The 22,254-nt window shown below is 45.4% G+C and overlaps 1 pseudogene; it reads right to left on the bottom strand.

Moving 5' to 3' along the window:
- LOC148525494 (solute carrier family 12 member 3-like) overlaps positions 1-22,254 on the bottom strand; it is a 137,097-nt pseudogene that overhangs the window by 79,500 nt on the left and 35,343 nt on the right.

Here is a 22,254-nt window from a genome sequence, read left to right as displayed (position 1 = left end):
AACAAAAAGTAATTGCCTCATACAGTATATCGGTCATTTATGGACTGACCATTACTCCTTTTATCCACCCAAATCTGACAGGTTCTCCTGCAGGCTTTTCCACTGCATTCTCAGCTTTACCATCAGCAGGGTCCAAACTGGCCTCATACACAGGAGGCCGCAGATGATCTTGCTGTGGAGACAGAATTATTATTGCTTCCACACCATATTCAATACTAAAGATTTAAGATAGTTTTGGTTGACTACTACACCCATTTTTAATTTTTTATTTTTTTTTTGGGTTGGGGGGGCCTTGGCACTGCGATTATGTCATCATGGTCCTGACCCCTGATTTTCAAAACTGCAAGTAATGGCATTTCACAGCAAGAGGAGGGGCCACAATGAGGCAATTTAATGTGAGATGGTGTCATTAGACTCCAGGGCCTCCTACTTCACACAGGAGGTGGATGACATGCAGGAGACTGTCCCACTACTGTACTTTTTAGACCATTTGAATTAGAATTTTCAGCAGAACATACAGTAAGCCCTTCACTCCAAGGGTTCTGGACCAAACAAACCTAATACATTAGTACATTTATAAAATAGAAAGGGCCACTCCTAGTGCATTGTAAAAGCAGATCCTTCAACCCAAGCTCCTTTTTTTCTTAGTCAAGATCATAAAATGGTTTGAAAATGGCAGCCCTGAGCCCCACACTAACACCCATAATCCCTTATTATAATTAACTGTAAGCGCTGCAAATTCCTATGCGGTACTTTGAAATCAGTAGAAGTATAACTTTCTGTGTCAGGATGGGAGGAGCAGGTGCCTGGCATCGTGAATCACATCATCATGAGCCTACTCACGGTATATAATGGCAAAGGGCCCGACTCGGAAATGGACGCTATTGGCACCTGCATTGCGTCTTTGTACACAGCAGTTGTGCGAAAATATGCAATAGCAGCAGGAGGCGTCTTGTGTACAAAGATGCTCACTGCAGGCTTCTGTGACCTGCTGATGTGTACGAAAACCCAGCATGGGATCACCATCACGACCATCGGGCAGGCATCAGCAAGCTGAGTAAATCTAAGGTTTCTCAGAATAGCTGCCACATCTTCGCTGTGGATGCCAGTAAATCTGCATCAGAAGGCTGATTAAGCATTGAAATTGATCAAAGGAGGATGCCCAACAGAAGCCCATTATAACAGTAGCTGGGACAAACAGGAACAACTATCGAAAAACATCGAGTGTAAGAACTGCCCAATGTTTGTACATCATCCAGAAAGGGTGAATTTCCATTGTTTATTTTAAAAGTGCTAAATTACACAACAGTGTGCACCATGGGCGTAACTACTATATATTCTTTATTGTTGTTCATATACATCGGGTGATTCCATATTGGAACATAACTGACATGTAAGAACAACTTATTGCCACGTTATACTGTGGGTCACCACCCACAGCCTATACGAGCGTGCAGTTTGAAGGCCGCGATGGTCTTGACCATCGCCACTGCGAGCCGGAGCCTGCGGTTGAGGTTTTCAACCGCAAGGCCCGAAGTGATTTTGGCTCTATCAGAGCCAAAATCACTCCCACTGACATCACTAGTGATGTCAGTGGGCCGGCTTCAGACGGTAGGCGTTCCCTTGGGAACGCCCCCGTCAGGGAGGAACACCCCCGGCACACCCACCAAAGGGGGCGTGCTGTTAATCAACATCGACAGCACGCCCCCTTTGATCAGACACAACGAGCGAAGGAAAGTCCTTCGCTCGTCACGTCTGGCGCATGCGCACGACGGAGCTCCCGCCGTCGTGCGCATGCGCAGTGCACAACATCGACCCACTTGCGAGCGGACAGCCGCTCGCGAGTGGGTCTGAATCAGGCCCTAAGTCTGGACACTGTGAAAAAAAGACTAACTGAAAGATGCATTGACACATCCTATGTACTTGTTAAACCAATCATATGTATTTTTTTCTGTCAAACCATTTTTGGCAAATGTTTGTGACAGCAGTTTTCTGAACTAATAAAAGACGGCTCAAAGGGGATGTACCTCTGAGAGCTAAGTGGAATTCATCACAAGTGTGTTGAGTTTCCTTATCTTCCCAGCCGGCTGTAAGGAAAATTAATATAATAGGAGCAGCGTTTCTCATACCATGATCCAGGGGTATGAAGCCTCGTCACCCCAACATTGTACACGTCACTTGGGTGTATTTCAGCCTGCAGTGATCGTAGTGCTTGCGGTGGGGTAGGGTCGACCTCAAGGGCTGCGAGCAGCTCCGATGGCATTTGCATACCTGGCCCTTTTTAGCTGCAAGAGAGCGCAGCTTAGTGTCCGGGTCTGAATCAAGCCCCGAGAGTCCTGAATAAATGTGAAAGAAATCTATGGCTATATGGCACAATAAAATAAATAATCAGAAACCTGGATTGTTATCTTGTTTCATATTTATGTTATTGTTATTACATATAGGCCCTCATTCAGACCCGGTCAACCGGGTCGATGTTTAGGCCCTGTGCACACGCAGCGGCCGCACTGCGTGTGTGCAAGCCCCGGAGCGAGAGAGAAATTCTCTAGCTCCGGAGCTCACTACAAAAGTGGCGGCTGCCGATGTTGATCGACAGCTCGCCCTGTTTTGTAGGCGTGGCGGGGGGTGGTTTCACAAATGGAGGCATTCCTTAAGGAACACCTGCCGTTTTGTAGGCGGCCGCACTGACATCAGCAGTGATATCAGCGGGGAGCTTCCTGCTCGATCAGAGCAGGAAGCTCCCTGGGGCTTGCGGTTGCCGAGACCCAACCTTAGGGTCTTGTTGCAAGCCCCGATGGTCTTGACCATCGCGACCATCAACTTGGTCAGTTGCAAAAGATGTCGGTGGTAACCCACAGCTTAGCTAGCAACCAGGAGGCCGCACTTAAAAAAACAAGCGGCCGCCCTCATCAAGAACGAGCACTCGCTTCTTGCGAGCGCCTCTGAATGAGGGCTATAGAGCTTTCAAATATAAAAAATATAAAAAAAGGGGGAAATACAACCAAAAAAGTCCACAAAACACATAGTTCTCCAGTTCTTTTTGACTTGCGTTTCTCAAAAATGTAAAGTGACAATACAGAGATACATAGCCGTAAGTCTATAGTCCAACATACAATGGACTCAATCAATTCAACGCGAATTGAATAGCACCAGGAAGGAGCTCCCGGAGCTATTCAATTCTGCGCGCTATTAGGTCAGGAAATGCCGTTCTCCCACCCCTCACACCTTAAACAGGGTGTTTAGTCGCGAGAACAGGCATTCTACTAAACTTCCCGGCGCGATGCTGTTTTCCGCATTGCGCCTGTAATTTTGTCGGATTTTTGCTCGCATTAGAAATATATGTTGTCATAGTCCCTACAAACACCTGGGAGACTTTAATACTATTCATCATCTTAGTCCTTAATAACAACTAGGTGACATTAATACTATTCATCATCTTAGTCCTTAATAACAACTAGGTAACATTAATACTATTTGTCATCTTAGTCCTTAATAACACCTGGGTGATATTAATAATATTTGTCATCTTGGTCTGTAATAACATCTGGGTGACATTAATACTATTTATCATATCAGCCCCTACGAACACCTGGGTGACATTAGTACTATTAATACTATTTGTTATCTTAGTCCATAATACCACCTGGGTAACATTAATACATAAATAGTAGCAGCATGTTGAGGCGGTCAGTACTGATTTCCAAGTGCAGGATGCATTGCCGGATCCCTAATTGCATCCATCAGCGACGTGCAGAGGGAGGTTTAGCGGTTGGGGACCACAAGGACCCTGGCTTCTGGCATCTGCCGGTGTGTCTATTGCCGCATACCCTATACTTCCGAAGGTCCAGTGAGCTAAAAATTACATTATTGCTCTACTGTCTTTTCTGCTTAAAAACTGCCTCTATGAGCCAACAACCACATCATCGCTCCACTGATTATTCTACATGAATATTACCTCTTTGATTTGAGAACGAATGTATGTGATATAGTTACAGTATTTAAAAACCGGCCACCTTTTTCTGCAAAGAAACCGTGCTATATGTGAAGGTGTGGTTTGGCTATCAAAAGACTTTGCTGCTGCTTTTTACTATTTTTATCTATTTGGACTTTTTCATTTGTTTTACATATAAAAATAAAGCGTTACTTTGTTTATCTAATCCTGCTTCTTGGTAATACAATTGGATACAACTGTTGAAACTACGAAAGCTTTTGCGGAAAAAGGAAACATTGTACACCTTTTATAGTTTTCTATTACAGTATAAACCATCGGTCGCCAACCCATCACTCGCGAGACACCGGTAGCTTGCAGCCATAAGGACGATGGCTCGAATCCTGTATTACTATATCCTTCTTGTGACAGGCCCAGGGGCTCTCTCCTACTCCCCACTGCTGCACAATAGAGGTGACAGACAAGGGCCCGCCCTCCCGCTCCGTCCTGCGCTCCCGCTCCACCTCCTACCTAGGCTGCTGCCGCCAGCCCGTGCAATAAAGTTTTTAACTGTTGTGAGCCAGCATGCGTGAGGCTAGCATCAACCCTGGATGGAGGGGCAGCCAGAACAGAAGGAGGTAAGGTAAGTAACTTATTATTCTTGCATTATTGTTGTCCCTGTCCTTGTGGCGGGGGGGAGCACTAGGGGAATAAGGGGAAATAGTACCATATCTAGCTGATAATCAGAATAAGTATTTTGTTCCAAGAACCAATCGGTAATTTATCTGTAAAAGACTGACACTGAGTAAGAGGGTAACTCTGGGATTCCAGCCCCTCCCGAATTGTGTACAGCACCTAACCTTGAAAGGGACACTTTTGCCACAGAAAGCAGGTCATTTTCTTATTTAAAGAAAAATAATATCTGATTTAGACAAGCTAATTGGCAACATTTGCATGAAATAAAATATCTTTGGGAAGATAATGCTTTTTAGGAAAGCCGCATGTCTCAAAACTGGCAATAGCAGTAATTTCCAACTGTCAAGCATAGTGACAATTTAGTCTATAACAGCAAAGAAATTAGTAGTATAAAGCTGAGACAGATCAGAAGTAATCTGTACACCCAAATATTTAAGTTTAGAATCAGCTTGTTTAAATTGAGTCATGGTGGGAATCACTGCGTGTGAAAACGCAGGACCCATTCTGGCCACTCGCAGATTCACGATAATCGGGAATTTGCAATCAGCAGTGTACTGATGAATCAGGGCATATGTGTGTTTTTTTTCCTTTGTGTATTGTTAAAATATACTCACTTCTAAACTATAATAAGCTAACATATAACAATTACACAACACATGATATAAACAAAAAAAACTGGATTGGATTTATTAATTTTTTTTTAAAAACAAAAATCTAAATTTTACCTCAAAACACTCCTCATCCTCTCCACAGACTCTTAGATAAGCCCCAAATAATTGCTCAGGAGGTTCATCTCCCTCCTCAGTACATCCTGCCAATCAGGCCTCTGACCTTCTGCATCTGAAATTGAAATTAAAAAAAGAATATCAGCATATTTCTGACACTTTATGTACAAATGCAAACAGTAACATAACATAAAAACTTATGCACAAGATTATAAAAATAATAAAATAAACATCACAGTGTAATGCTGGAGACACACCTGATGATATTTTGTCCAATCTAGCAGATTGGACAACATATTGTCAGCACTGGCCAGTGTGTACTATGTCGATGATGATACGCTCTCCCGCACGTTGTCATCCACATTGCCCATTGTGCACCCTGCATGCAGGAAACTTGTTGCATTTCATAAATGGAGCAGAAGTACACAGTTGACACTTAGGGGTAAATTCACTAAGATTCGAGATTGACCCGATTTGCAAAGAGATTAATCTCGCTGTAAATCGCCAAAACTCGGGTGATTTAATCACTTTTTTATTCCAACTTTACCAACAGGGAATTTGAGGCTAAACGAGTTTGCAGGAGATTTCTCACCTGAGATTGCAGTGTTTTCTCTCTGCAAATCTCTCCCGAGCTAGCAGCCTGCACATATCAGTGAGTTATGTGAAGGCTGCTTGTGTGTTAGACCTGTAATAACTTGTCAGCCTGTCCTGGTACCTAACATTACAGGGAACAAAATGAGTAGGGTTCCACCGTAATTTAGGTATGAGCATCAGGCTGCAGGGCAAGTCCTGGTTTTAATTATAGGGGGGAAAAAATTACGTAGGAGTCCCACTACAATTAAAACCAGAACCGGACCCAAAACGACCGGGGTGTAATGCCACAACCCAGAGACCCTATTACCGGGTCTCCAGAGCTTAAGCATTCTCACACCAAGTCGGTCAGGCCAAGCCGGGGATCTCAGGGGAGGTGGGGACCCCCGAAAAAAGTGGTCCTCTTCTCCCATAACCTCTGGCTTGGCCTGAAGCCCAGGGCTCTACGTGTAAGTGTAAAATAGATGTAAACTATTGTATTTTACTATGGAACTACAGGTGCCAGCATGCCTTTAGCACTTGTGGAACTACAAGAACCAGCTGGCGTTCGGCACCTTTACCCCCACTGTAAAAACAAGAGATATGGTAAGAACTTACCTTTGTTATCTCTGTTTCTACGAAGTCCATAGGGTCCACAGGGTGACCTTGGGGGTATAGCTGGATCCTGGATCCTCGGGCACCACGGAGTTAAAGCTTTCAGCTGCTCCCAGGACGCACTTGGGTCCAACCTCCCCTATACCCCGCCCCCGAGCCACAGGCACCTCAGTTGGTAAGCAGCCCAGGCCGGAGGAGGAGACGAAACAGAGAGAAGGAAGACTGCAACACACAAGAACCATACTCACAGAAATGGGAGACGGAAAACCGGTGACCAGTCACACAGCCCATATGAAGCCAGGTGGACCCTATGGACTTCGTAGAAACAGAGATAACAAAGGTAAGTTCTTACCATATCTCTTGTTTTCTACTTCAGGGTCCACAGGGTGACCTTGGGGATGTCCCAAAGCAGTCCAACTAAGGGCGGGGACGCTCCTGTGCTGATAGGAGAACCCGGCGCCCAAAGGATGCATCCTGAGAGGCAAAGGTGTCAAACGCATAGAACCTCAAAAAGGTCTGAATGGAAGACCAGGTGGCCGCCTTACAGAGCTGAACAGCAGAGGCGCCACGTCTAGCAGCCCAAGAGGGACCCACAGACCGAGTGGAATGAGCCTTAACAGAGGCTGGAACAGGTAAACCCTCCTGCATATAAGCCTCAATAATAACAGAACGAAGCCAACGGGCTAGAGTCTGTTTGTTGGCAGGCCAACCCCTCTTGTGAAAACCAAAGAGGATAAACAAAGAATCCGACTTCCTCACAGAACTAGTCCGGTCCACATAAACCTGGAGTGCACGGACAACGTCTAAGGAAGTCTCCCCAGCCGAAAGATCAGGCGACTGAAAGGCTGGTACAACAATTTCCTGATTAATGTGGAATCTGGAAACCACCTTAGGCAGGAAATCAGGACGAGTGCGAAGCACCGCTCTGTCCTGATGAAAAATCAGAAAAGGGGGACGACAAGAAAGCGCCCCCAAATCTGAAACCCTCCTGGCAGAAGCAATTGCCAAGAGGAAAACAGTTTTAAAAGTTAGCCACTTGAGCTCCACTGACTCCAAGGGCTCAAAAGGCGGACCCTGTAAGGCCCGAAGAACCACCGCCAAATCCCACGGGGCCACAGGTGGCACAAAGGGAGACTGGATTCTTAAAACTCCCTGGAAAAAGGTGTGTACATCCGGCATAGCAGCGATCCTGCGCTGGAACCACACCGACAGAGCAGACACGTGCACCTTCAGTGAGGAAAGACGTAATCCTAAGTCCAAACCCGACTGAAGGAAAGCCAAAATACGCGAAACCCGGAACACCTGGGGATCATATTTTCTGGCCTCGCATCACTGAAAATAAGTGTGCCACACTCTGTGATAGATCCTCGCGGAAGCAGGCTTGCGCGACCTCAGCATGGTGGTAATAACAGAGCTAGAAAAGCCCCGAGACCTCAGGACGGCTGTCTCAAGAGCCACGCCGTCAAAGATAGTCGACCCAGATCCGGGTGAAGACAGGGCCCCTGAGACAACAGGTCCCGCCGTTGAGGTAGGAGGAACGGAACGTCGATGGACAAACTCCGCAGATCGGAGTACCACGGCCTTCTGGGTCACGCTGGGGCCACCAGGATCAGTGTGCCTCCGTACTGTTTGAACTTGCGCAGGACCCGAGGCAGCAGAGATATCGGAGGGAACAAGTAAGCCAGTTGAAACAGCCATCTCACCGACAGCGCGTCTATCAGACTTGCGCCTACGTCCCTTGTCCTTGACCCGTACACGGGCAGCTTGTGATTGTGACGGGACGCCATCAGGTCCAGCTCTGGCAGCCCCCACTTGTCCACGAGTAGTTGGAATACCTCTGGATGAAGCGACCATTCCCCAGGATGCACGTCGTAACGGCTGAGGAAGTCTGCCTCCCAATTGAGGACTCCTGGGATGAAAACTGCCGAGAGAGCTGGAAGATAGCGCTCCGCCCAAGCCAGGACGCGGGACACCTCCGACATCGCAGCTCGACTGCGAGTCCCTCCCTGGTGATTGATGTACGCCACCGTGGTGGCATTGTCTGACTGCACCTGAACGGCCCTTCCGTGAAGGGCGGTGCCGGACGACTGCAGGGCTCTGTATACTGCCCTCAGTTCCAGGATGTTGATGGGAAGAATCGCTTCCTCCGCCGACCAACGACCCTGAAGTGACAAGGAGCCTGTCACCGCCCCCCAACCCCAGAGACTGGCATCTGTCGTGAGCAGAACCCATTCCGGGATCCAAAAGGGGCGCCCCTCTTGGAGATGAGCTATCTGCAGCCACCAGGCTAGGGACAGACGCACCTCCGAGGACAACACCAGCATCTGAGAGCGGATCCTGTGTGGCAATCCGTTCCATTCCGAAAGAATCAGCCCCTGCAGGGGCCTGGAATGGAACTGGGCAAACTCCACCATGTCGAACGCCGACACCATGGACCCCAAAACTCTCATCGCTGAGTGCACCGACACTCTGCCACTGCTCAGACAGCCGTGAATCCGCAGCTATAAGGAGGAGACCTTCTCTGGAGTCAGAAAAATCCGTTGCTGACGAGAGTCCAGCAGGGCCCCCAAATGAACCATCCGCTGTGATGGGATGAGGGAGGACTTCTTCCAGTTGATCAACCAGCCGCGCGCCTGTAGACAAGCGACCGTCAGGTGGAGATGCTGGATCAGTACTTCCGGCGAGCTTGCCAGCAAGAGGAGGTCGTCTAGATACGGTAGCAACCGTATCCCCTGGCTCCGAAGGTGAGCCGCCATGACCGCCATCACCTTGGTAAATACCCTTGGTGCCGTGGAGAGACCAAAGGGTAGAGCCCTGAATTGGTAGTGGTTGTGGAGAATAGCAAACCGCAGAAACTGTTGGTGCGATGTTGCTATAGGCACATGGAGGTAGGCGTCCTGGATATCCAGGGAGACCATATAATCCCCCGGTTCCATCGCCAGAATGATGGAACGCAAAGTTTCCATCCTGAATTTGGGAACCCTGAGAAACCTATTCAGGGACTTCAAATTGAGGATGGGGCGATGAGAGCCATTGGGTTTCTGCACCAGAAACAGCGTAGAGTAATACCCCATCCCACGTTGAGACTGTGGTACGGGTATAATGACCCCCGCCGTCAGCAAGGCCTCTATGGCTTCCTGAACCTGCAAGGCCTTGGTTTTGTCCTGAGAAGGACTTGTGCAAAAAAACTGGCAAGGCGGCCTGTGCCGAAAAGACAGGGCGTACCCCTGGGAGACCACTTCTCGCACCCAGGCATCCGTGGTGGTATTGTGCCAGCACTGGGCGAATTGAAGAAGTCGGCCTCCCACTCTGGGGTCCCCCAGAGGGAGGCCCGTCCCATCACGCAGAAGGCTTATCTTCTGGCTTGGAAGAAGGGCGCCTAGCACTCCAGGCTTGCTTCTTTTCTTTGGCTTTGAGGCGGTCTTGGGTGCGGACTGCCTCGGGAAGGACTGACCCTTTGCCTTGCCCTGAACCTGAAAGGAACGAAAGGCCGAGCTCCGGACCTTAGTAGGTGTAGTAGCTGAAGGGAGGAAGGCTGACTTGGATTTCGCCAGGGTATCTACTATTTTGTCCAGGTCCGGACCAAATAGTAATTCTCCATTAAAAGGTAAGGCCTCCAAGCCTTTCTTTGAATCCGCGTCTGCTCTCCAAGACCGCAACCACAAGGATCTACGAGCAGACACTGCTGCCGCCGAAACCCTAGAGGTCAACAGGCTAGCATCCAAAGATGCATCTCCAATGTAGGAGGCGGCATCTCTCATCTGTCCTAACAACGCCCTCTGGACGTCTGGAGCTACATCCGTAAACGTGTCCTCCAAGGCGTTGGCCCACCCCTCAATGGCCTTGGCCACCCAGGAGATGGCCATGGACGGCCGGGCTACAGCCCCTGAGAGAATAAATAGACTTTAGACAAGTCTCCACCTTCCTGTCCGTAGGATCCTTCAGCGAGGATATAGAAGGCAATGGCAAAGTAGCACTCCTGATGAGGCTGGTTACATGGGAATCGACTGCAGGCGGAGTTTCCCATTTCTTACAATGCGCTTCCGGGAATGGATAATTGGACGCCAATCGTTTCTGTGGCAGGAAACGCTTACTGGGTGTCTGCCAGGCCACCGCCATGTGATCAGTCAACTGATCAGACAAGGGGATCGCTGCAGAAGTAACCTTAGCTTTTTTAAAACTAGGATACCTCGACTTGGGAGCGGGTGCCTCATCCTCAATCAGAAGAATGGCCCGCACCGCCTTAACCAGAGCCCGCACATTGATGGAAGACTTAGTGTCTACCTCCTGGACTGAGGCATCTGAGGCTGAGTCATCCTGCACCTCACCATCATCTGAGGACCCCTCAGAATCCGAAAGATGCGCAGCCTGCGCCATGACTGAGCGTTTAGACGCCCTGGAGGGCACGTCACTGCGCAACATCGACTGAAAAGCCGAAGATGTTGCCGCCAAATCTTGGACAGTGTGGGAAAGGGCATCCACCCAGGGTGGAGGAGTCGCCACAGGAGCCTGAAATGGCACCACAGCCTGCTGTGCCACAGGGGTGGACTGAATATACATTGGCAACCCCGCATAGGGACCAACAGGCTGAGACCCCGGGGGAGTCTGCAATAATTGTGGGACACCCGGGGAATGGGGGATGGCAGGCTGGGGCAACGCCCTAGTAGGGGCGGCAGTCGGGACCGACAGATGGTCCGCGATGGACACCAGCACCTGGAAAAACATCGCCCATGGTGGCTCCTGCGACATGGGAGGTTTAGACATACCAGGGAGCGCCTGACACCGTCCGCACAGGTCGTCCTGTGACAAATCCTCCCTATCCACTCCTGCAGAACAGCGCCTGCAGGAGAACAATACCGGAGCCCCGGAGTGCTCAATCTCCTCCTCGGACATGACGTTGGAAGAAAACGTGCGCACTCACCCGTGGCTCGGGGGCGGGGTATAGGGGAGGTTGGACCCAAGTGCATCCTGGGAGCAGCTGAAAGCTTTAACTCCGTGGTGCCCGAGGATCCAGCTATACACCCAAGGTCACCCTGTGGACCCCTATGGACCCTGAAGTAGAAATAAATAGTTAAATAAAGACATAACACACACACCATAGTTAGTAAAGATTTATTACACACATACATCAATCACACATACTTTCTACCAGATGTTTCTGTCCTCCTCTCCGAGTAGAATCCGTGTGCATTGGCCGGCAACAAAGATCCTATACTCACCTGATCCTCACACTGGTCTCCGTAGGATCCCGGGGGGGGGGGGGGGGGGGGGGGTCTTGGCAAAATAGGAACACGCTTACCCGATACCATACGGACTAGAATTGGTATGTGTCTTGTCACACATACCAATACTACATGAAAGCCAGCTGACTTCATGGGGTTTCCCACATTCCGCCAGCCAATCAGAGGCCGCTTCACATCTAGCAGCCTCTCATTGGTAAGAGTACAAATGGGGTCCAGCTAATGAGAAGCTGCTAGATGTGATTCGGCTTCTGATTGGCTGGCAGGACGTGGGAAACCCCGTAACGTCCCATCAGCTGGCATTTGCTTATTATTAGTATGTGTGACAAGACACATACCAATACTAAGAAATAAACCACCTTATTGATGTCATTGATATTACACCTGCAAATATAATGTAATGCAAAATACTTAAAATAATGTATGGAGGTTCCCTTTAATCGCACTGTATATCTGGGTTCATTTAAAATGTTTCATATTGTCTGCAGTAAGTGAGTTGGAAATTACAGTATAGCTCACAATGTGCAAATGCTGAATAATATTGAAATTAGAGAAGAGCGGGTTCGGATTTCCACGCAGAGTTTGGATTTTTCTGGCAAAAAAACGGGACTCGAAACATCATCATTCCTGGTCAAAAGTCCAGGAATGATGATGTTTGTCCATGAAAAATTATGTTTTGCCTCTTTCGGAGTCCCGTTTTTTTTGCCGGGAAAAATCCGAACTCGGCGTTGAAATCCAAACTAATCCGAACCCGCTCATCTCTAATTGAAATAAAACCATTTATCTGCTTTTCCAATTGGTTGGACTTTTCTGTATAGATCATTATATGAATGAACGTCCCTTATACATCCCATTCTGCATCTGTGATTAGTAGGCTGTGTGATGGATGCCCAGCTCACATCATCATAGTTGCTTGTTGTTATTCTATTTTCCACTAGGCCTACACATAATAAATAGGGAAATGTTATGTGGTGACTAAGGGCCTGATTCAGACCCACTCGCGAGCGGCTGTCCGCTCGCAAGTGGGTCGATGGTGTGCACTGCGCATGCGCACGACGGAGGGAGCTCCGTCGTGCGCATGTGCGAGACGCGACGAGCGAAGGACTTTCCTTCGCTCATTGTGTCTGATCAAAGGGGGCGTGCTGTCGATGTTGATTGACAGCACTCCTCCTTTGGTGGGCGTTCCGGGCGCGAGCCTCCCAGACGGGGGCGTTCCCAAGGGAACGCCTACCGTCAGAAGCCGGCCCCACTGACATCACTAGTGATGTCAGTGGGAGTGATTTTGGCTCTGATAGAGCCAAAATCACTCCGGGCCTTGCGGTTGAGAAACTCAACCGCAGGCTTCGGCTCGCAGTGGCGATGGTCGCGATGGTCAAGACCATCGTCCTGCACGCTCGTATATGCTGTGGGTGGTGACCCACATCTATACAAGCGTCCAGGAGGACGCTCCATAATTATGGAGGTGGGCCCTGATTCAGAGCGAGCGCTCTGGTCAGGGCGTCCGGCTCTGAATCAGGGCCTAAGGTATATGTAAATACTATAAAAAAAAAGAAATAAACCAGCTTCTTGATGGCATTGATATTGCATCCGCAAACATAATGTAATGCAAAATTTGTGTTTTTATCGTGTCCTTGTAAAAGTAATATAAGATTTTGCCATTTGTCAAGTCGGATTTCAAAATGCTAATGATTTGAAATATGATGATTATACCATTCATTCATTCTTACTGTGTATTCATTATGCCAGAATTTAGGCTACAGTAAATATACTGTAGGTGTTTATGATGAAAGCATAAAAGGCTGAAATTCCATTGTTATGTCATAGTCAGGTCCCCTTGAGCTCTGTGATGTCACAGGATTCTCATCACTCTGAGAGAGTTGGTTGGACAGGGAGGTTCTCAGAGAATTTGTCCCAGGACAGATATTTGCAGTTATAGGATTTTTCTTTATACTATAGATTCAAAACCCAATTCCAGGAGGCCGCTTCTTCACCTGAACAGGTAATGAAACTGAGATCTCATAGTGGTTCATAATATTTGTTTAATCTGTTATATTAACACAATAGCTAGACTGGGCAGACACACACCACTTTAGGAACTGTAGTTATAGTACATAGAAATCATCTGCCCACTTAATTTATTTAATATATATATATATATATATATATATTTTACCAAGGAATAATGCATACATCATATTGGCCTAAATACAGTATATACAGATAATACAGACCAGAGACCCTGGGCATTACAAATACCTTTATAGTGATAAGACAGAAGCTTTGCTATAAGGCAAGTGAGAGATATAAGTGACTATAGTAGGTTCTCATATATGACTTCTTATAATGAGTAGGTTTCTCATTTGGTGATGTCTCTTGTTCTACTCCTCCTATTAGCCTGAAACTATAACATTGCCAGCTGCATTGTGTTAGGGATTTATTCTAGTAATAAAACTACAAACATGAAAAGTTATGGTAATAGTTTCAGATAACATTATTATCAATTGACAGAACAATTCTGATAAAGCCATCAAGAGTGAAACAGAAAAGAGATATTGAATTAGGGTTATAAATGTATAAAAAAAATAATTAAAAGTTTTAGTGATATTTGGGAACCCAAGTAAAACTATATCTATAATATTATGTGAATACTATAGGGACTAGATAACTCAAAGCATATCCTGTGTCTCACACCAACCAACGGCACAGTGAGTAATGTATACATGAGCTAGTGATGGCAGTGGGGATGTATAGATGCTGCAGGCCCTTCATTTAGAATTTGTTAACTTTTAGTTTATTGATATTTTCTATTAATTTGTATAAACTTTAAGTTCAGAGCCACAACAAGGAATGTGTGCGTGGTGCCACCATCCATGGCACAATGCCTGGGGTGACACTGCAACTGCCTTGTTGCACCTGCATTTGGCTTTTAGGGTGTCTGAAATGTAGCCTATAGAGCTGTCATAGAGCCACCTTTGGGTGCTCCAGGCACATGTCCTGCAGCCTGTAGAGCTGCTGGAGCATCCTTTGAACATTCCTGGGAACTCTTCTTCCTCCTTGTCCTGGTGGACCCACTTCCTCAATATGATGTTGGAAAGATCTTATTTTCATTACTTTAACACCTTCCTCTCCCCTACCATATGGTTATATCATTGATGGCCAGGCTAAATTATCATCAGCTCAATACTCTGTACCCAGGTTTAGCTAGTGCCAATCACTAGTGGTATAATGGGTCCAAATCTAATCTTGTCATAACACATATATTTCTCCCAGCTCAGAAGTGAACAATACCGAAGAGAGATGTAGGACTTTTTATGTAATAGTACAGAGACTAGAGTAGATGAGTGACAGATTGCATGAACCAATAGGACACAAAAGAAGTAACATCAGGCCTATTGAGAATTTAGTTCTCAATAGGCCTCTTACATTCATTGAAATATACTGTGCACAAGATCTATTTTGATGACTATTTCTGCTATTCTATATAAGGTGCTTGATGTGTGGCATCTCCAAATGTGTATTGTAATTTAAAAAAAATCTAAGATTTGAATTGATTTTAATACTTGCCTCAATATGTTTTCTATATATAATGTATTGTGTAGATATAGGCTCCTGACATTTACCAGAGCTTACAGTCAGCAAAGCAGAGAAGATGGGCAGATGTTACATGTAGAACAGTGCCCATTACTCTGTGTATTAATTGCAGAGCAAGGAACACTATTTTATCTATTGATAAGACTCAGTATGGAGCCAGACACCATTTCTGAGAGAAACTTACCAATATTTGTAGTTATGAGGTTATGTTCTCTTCCTATATACACATACAGGGTGCATATAATCCAACTGCAATTTGTGCCTAATAGGTAGCTATGGAAGGCTGGCCTCCAGGTGACACTTGGGGAGAAACACCTACAAGTTATGTAACCTGGGTAAGTGATAATGACCATGACTGTAGTGTCAATCCAGTTACTGTAGTTTACAAAATGTTTAAACATCTATGCTAATAAACTATGATATACAAATAGTACATAATACCATAGTTATCTATGCTAATAAAGTGGAAAATTAGTTTTATCACAATTAAAAGTTACTTACCATTACCAACCTTCCATTCCAGAGTTATGGGGTTGCTCTCTTTGTACCACAATCCTCATCACCAGGGAGCCACCCTGAAATTGGGCCCCACAAAGGAAAAACCAGCCTGCTTTACAGGCCACAGAGTAGGGATGCATGGTTTTGCTCTACACTAGACATAAAGATATATGCAAGCTTCAACACCCATAGTAACCACTCTATCACTTATACATGTCATAAGGTCAGTGTGCAGAATTCAGATAGCTGTAGCATGATTGGACAGATGTGCTGACATGACACATCCCTAAGTTAAGTCTGCAGGGCAGTGTGTCCACACTGGGAAGGCTAATAACAATAGCTTGGTGTCTCTCCCAAAAGAAGCCCATAGGCTTCTATAGGGTAATGCCATGAGGATGATGGCGTTACCCACTGCAACCAGGACCCATAGTGCATCACATTCCGGGGCTTGGTGCATAAGAGAAATGCTGCCAACCCAAATTTTGGGGGTTTGACCACATTTCGCCCCTTGCTATATCCTGCCCTAGATGAGGCTGCCAAGAGCTTTTTAGTAGCACATGCAGGTTTGGGTCATGTCCCTGTAGCCCAGTCCATTTTAAAAATAACTCTTCAAGTTTCCTAGACCGTGGTCCAGGCTGGGACTGGGTGTGAGAGAAAGGGAGTTGGCAGAATTCTTGTGACACAGAACCTTAGATTCCTGTTGGAAATACCTATCTGGGTGCTGCCTGTGCATAGGACTTCCCTTCATCTTCATGGGACTTTTTAATAGTGATCAGCAGTATGGTGTAACTGAATGATGGCATACAGTATGTACAATGTGCTTCCTCTTTTCCTGCAGTCAATTCTGCAGATATTACATGTATAAGCAGGCACTTTTTTCTTTTGCAGTCCCTTCATACCATACTAGCCTCCTCTCCCAGAAGGTGCGGGAGGATTATGATTTTTCAAGTAGCCCCCGCACACTTGGAAGAGTGACTGCATCTTCTGCATCCCGCCCACTTTCTAGTGAAGTGCGCAGGATGGGGAGACAATTACCGGGAATCGCGAGTCCGTATGGAGGGGAGAGAGCCAAAATGATGCAACCGCATCCCTAATGATGTAAAGGGCCCAGCCCTGCCCCCTAAATGATGCATCTCCTCTCTGGGCTTTTACTGTACCTGAGAGAAGATTAAACATGTTAGCAAGTATCCTTCATACAGACAGCTGGTCTCTGTATTACAGACCGATATAAGAGCCTGCTTGTACATTAATAATCATACAGACAGCTGGTCTCTGTATTACAGACCGATATAAGAGCCTGGTTGTACATTAATAATCATACAGACAGCTGGTCTCTGTATTACAGACCGATATAAGAGCCTGGTTGTACATTAATAAATACAGATACCTTATTATTATTAGACTTTATTTATATTGCACAAACATATTACACAGTGCTTTTTAGAGAATGTTTAAAAGTTTTTTTTAGTCCATTTTGGGCTCCATGTCAGAAAGAAATTGATTTTACTATAAACAAACTATTGGTATCTATATTACAGAATGAGGTCAGAGTCTACATTAACACTTATATGACTTCCAGCGGTTACATAATCGAAACATTGATGTTTCAGCAAATCACAATGGTAAGTCATCATTTCAGTGCACTGGTAATTATTAATAATAACAATAATAATAATAATAGTAATAATAATATATTATTATTATTATTGTTGATGTTGTTGATAATAGTATTTTTAGCAGAAGTAATAGTAGTATATATTCACAAATATTATACACAGCACTTTACAGTTTTTAATAATTTTTTTACTTTGTTTTGGCACATTGTTTTTAATCAAAAAGGATTACTGTTATCTGTATTACAGACCAAGGTAAGAACATACTCATATGTGTTTGAAGATTTAAACGGCAACAGTTCAGAGTATTTTGTAACCCAAGCACATACAATGGTGAGTGATATCTTAGCTACAATGCCAAATTATTATTATCAATATCCTTTATATAGTTAAAATATACTACACAGTGTTTTATAGAGAATATTTTGTAATCAATATTTATGATTACATTGTGGCCAGCCAATCTAAATGGGCTGTTCTATACATATTTATATTATAGGCAGGTCTGAGAGTCATCGCTAGCCTGTATGATGTGTCCAATAACAACGAGACACAATATTTAATCACACAGGGAATTACAATGGTGAGTAATCACTTTACTACACAAGTAAATTGCTAATAGTATTATAATTAGTAGTAGTAGTAATAGTAGTAGTTTTACTATTATTATCAACCGTGAAATAGCCCAAATACTTTACAAAGCGGCATATTTATCAATTATCAGGTTTAGACCCAATAATTATCATTTTCTTTCACTGATATTCTCACCAACAAGAAGTTATATACCTCCCAGATATATGAAGGAACACATCCAGGGACAGGGGCTAATAGGAGCCCATCCCTGCGATGAGTAAAGTGATCGCTGATGCGATCACTGGGTCTGATTTAGCATGGATTGCTATTACGTTCGCAGCTGCGATTGCACACACAGGTCTGCTGTGAAAATCTGCTAATGAATGGAATCACAAAGCCGTCGCACAGCCAGCATAGAGACAACCACTACCACTATCTCACATCCGTAATACTTTGGAGTCCTGTGTACACATTGGAAACATCAAGTAACATTGGTCCCTCATGCACAATTACAGGAGGTCCGACCTTACTCAGAAATTGCTAACCTCATCTTCCGCAGTAAATACTCAAGCTATATGCTGTCACAGTGGCTAATATATGCACGCCCATGCAACGCCGTTCAAACGGACAGGCACGCCTGTGTTTCTCTGACCACTCCCCCGTCACCAACCCCCAAAAGGTCACTGCTTGTCACTCACTCTGTGATGGCTTTCTTTCTGCGTGCAGAGATCGCAGTACCATTGCAATGCTTTCTCACGCCTGCGCACTGCGGTGCACATGCATGCGCGCTATGCACCATCTGCCAATCTGCGTATGCTGTTGCATTTGGGATCCATGCTGAATCAGGTGCACTGTACTTTCTGCTGCGGGATCCCTGGCACACTAGTGGGTATGCGCGGTCTTCAGATTGCACATATTGAAATGGCCATTACCAGAGGGGGATCCAATGGATTGCACTACTGGCAAATTGTGCCATATGTAGACTATAGGATAAAGATGGAGTTAGTTATCGGGGCAAAGCTCCAGAATGCTTCACAATGGTAAATTTTACAATATAGACACTTATGGGGGCTGCAATTGCAAAGTGAAACAGGGGAACCATAGCATCCAGGGGATGAGGGAATTCTCACAAAATTTGTTTCATAAATAAGTGCTTTATACAGATAACTTAATCAATATTTATGTGTAAGATTTGGCCCCCATAATAACAATGACATGGGGAACAATAGCATCCAGGGGATGAGGGATTTCTCTCAAAATGTGTTCAATAAATGAGTAAGATTTGGGCCCCCATAGTAATAAGGACATTGTTTTATTCTAAATGGACTATGGTTTTCTTTATTACAGAGTGAGATCCTGTCATATAATGATGTGCCCCATCACCGTGATAACTTGTCACATCTTATGATCACCAATGAAGTTACAATGGTGCGTAATCACTTATATGCACAAGTAAATAGTCATAATAAATTTACAACAGATGAGTCCTCATATCCCCAGTGTCTTTGCGCCTTATGGCACAAGTAGCCTGGTGCGACTGAGCCACGTAGAAAGGTGTAGCATACCATCTTTTTCTTTATATTATGCACCTTATTTGCATCACAGACTGCAGAAAAACACCACTCACAGTGTACTAGAGATGCTGGGCTGTGACTTTAGCTGCACATGACTTACTGTAGTTTAATGAGGAGGAATGAGGTGAAGGGGCTCTGCCATGGTATATGTGTATAAGGGCTCTAATGTGGTGTAATGTGTATAAGGGGCTCTACTGTGGTGTAATGTGTATAAGGGGCTCTGCCATGGTGTAATGTGTATAAGGGGCTCTACTGTGGTGTAATGTGTATAAGGGGCTCTACTGTGGCGTAATGTGTATAGGGGCTCTACTGTGGTGTAATGAGTATAAGGGGCTCTACTGTAGCGTAATGTATATAAGGGCTCTAATGTGGTTTAACGTGTATAAGGGGTCTACTGGGGTGTAATGTGTATAAAGGGCACTATGGGGCCTTCAAATAACTAGTTAAGTAATCATTGCCGCAGCATATAGTTCCTTTAGATCATACTTGCCTACTTCTGAAATCTAGTTTCAGGGAGATTACAGACTTTAGTAGAATACGCAGAGCGGCGGGGGGCATCGAGGGGGCGTGGCCAGCTCCAACCAAAGGGCGTGTCTAACTTCACTTAAGGGGGTATCTATTCCCACTAAGGGGGTGCACTGCAGTGGCAGGTGTGACCTGCTTGTGAGAGAGCTCACAATTTAATGGGAAACAGAACTGGCACAAGAGAAGTGTAACTTTTGCTGCACTATGGGGACAGTAACAAGGGTGCACCAGTGTCAGTATAGGTGGGAGTAGACTGTTGTAAAAGGGTGGGCTAGTGAATGTGAGAGAGTTCAGTGTGAGGCTGGGGCTGTCTGTACTAACTGAATTGCGTTATCTTACAGGGATATGATCTCATTAGACAGCTCTCTGGAATGACAGGCAGTCTGCCCTCCCAGTGGGGACTTGCAGAGTGCAGACTGCCTGTCATTCCAGAGAACTGTCCACAGAGATCACAACCTTGCAATATAAAGTAATCCCAACCTTATCTTATCCCTCGATCCTTCCACCCACAACAATGTGCGCAGAGCAAAGCATGTAAACAAAGCTGCTTAGTGAAGCTCTGTCATATAATAAACACAAGTCCCGAGTCCCTGGCTCCCTGCTACTCACAGTTACCTTTTTTAAAACAGCAGTTTAGAGCTACCGTACCAGGGGAAGAATCAACTGCTGCTGCCTGCAGTCACTGCCATGAGACTCCGGGTGGGAAGTCACTGCAGAGAGTCTGCCTGATTATGAGCTAGGCAGCCACCGCTGCGCTGCTCACAAACCCTGCGGTGGCCAGCCTGTAGCACTGCAGCAACAAAGACATGCTGTTACATCCTCCAGCCCCGTCCCATCCGGACTCGCGCATGCGCAGTCCGGATTTTCAACTACACAGTGAGGAAACCGCGAGGTTCTCATCACTGTCCGGGGTAGCGGGAGTTCCCATCATAAAACGGGAGGCTCCCGCGGAAATCGGGAGGGTAGGCAAGTCTGATTTAGATAGATATAGGATATTAGTTATCTTTAATGAATTAAACATGGAACCTATTGGTTATTGTACAATGTCTGAGTAATAACTAGTAGATTGTCTGGTAATAGCCATACTGCCAGAACTATTCATATCACTTTAGAGGACACATATAACATACTGTATATAATTTATATCTCCACCAGGTGAACTCAGAAGAGATGGAGGAAATAGAAGAAGACATCATGCCTGATGCAGACAGGGATCAGTCATCAGATAAGTCTGCACTTCATCACGTCTGCAATCAGCGCTACATTACCTGCGGAAAAGATGTCGCCAGCTGCTCTGTTGCTGTGTCCCCTAATAACATCTGAGTGACAGCAATAAGATTTACCATCTTAGTCCCCTAATAACATCTGGGTGACAGTAATAAAATTTGCCATCTTAGTCCCCTAATAACACCTGGGTGACAGTAATAAAATTTGCCATCTTAGTCCCCTAATAACATCTGGGTGACAGTAATAAAATTTGCCATCTTAGTCCCCTAATAACATCTGGGTGACAGTAATAAAATTTGCCATCTTAGTCCCCTAATAACACCTGGGTGACAGTAATAAAATTCTTAAATACATTTTTTGCAAATATTTTTTTAACTTAATTAAATGTAAAAAAAGAATGACAATTTTTGAGGGCCTTTTGGTAAAAAACAAAACAAAAATTCAGTTAAGTGGGTAAGAGAAATGTGTTGATTTTTTTATTTTATTTTGACTTATTAAGTATGTTAATGAGATCAGGGCAGTTTAAGTATTTTAGAGCCTGATTCAGAGTTGTACGCAGTCCCGTATTGGTCGCATTTGACAGATGTTTTGGAGAATGCAGTGCACGTGTTGCGATGCCCTGGACCTCGCAGCCAATAAGACCGTTTCAGGGTGGGGAATGGGTGTGTCGCCTCCATATAGTGGGAGTGCCGAGGCCAGGGTCTGTGCAGATCTCCTGGCCCTGGCAGAGGAGTTCCATCACTCATTCTGAGTAAGTGTAAACTTATTCAGATGGGCGATGTTTGCGGCTGATAGTCACGATGGAGATTCGATGCTTCGTCTTTGGAGGCAGCACTCGGATCTGCGATGCTGAAAGAGGGCATCTTTTTTCTTTGAATG

The sequence above is a fragment of the Taudactylus pleione genome, unplaced genomic scaffold, assembly GCF_031769625.1.
Source record: "Taudactylus pleione unplaced genomic scaffold, aTauple2 ptg000106l, whole genome shotgun sequence".
In the NCBI taxonomy this organism is placed as follows: domain Eukaryota; kingdom Metazoa; phylum Chordata; class Amphibia; order Anura; family Myobatrachidae; genus Taudactylus; species Taudactylus pleione.
The sequence above is the reverse complement of the archived record's forward strand: the minus strand, read 5'-3'. Positions and strand labels throughout refer to the sequence as shown.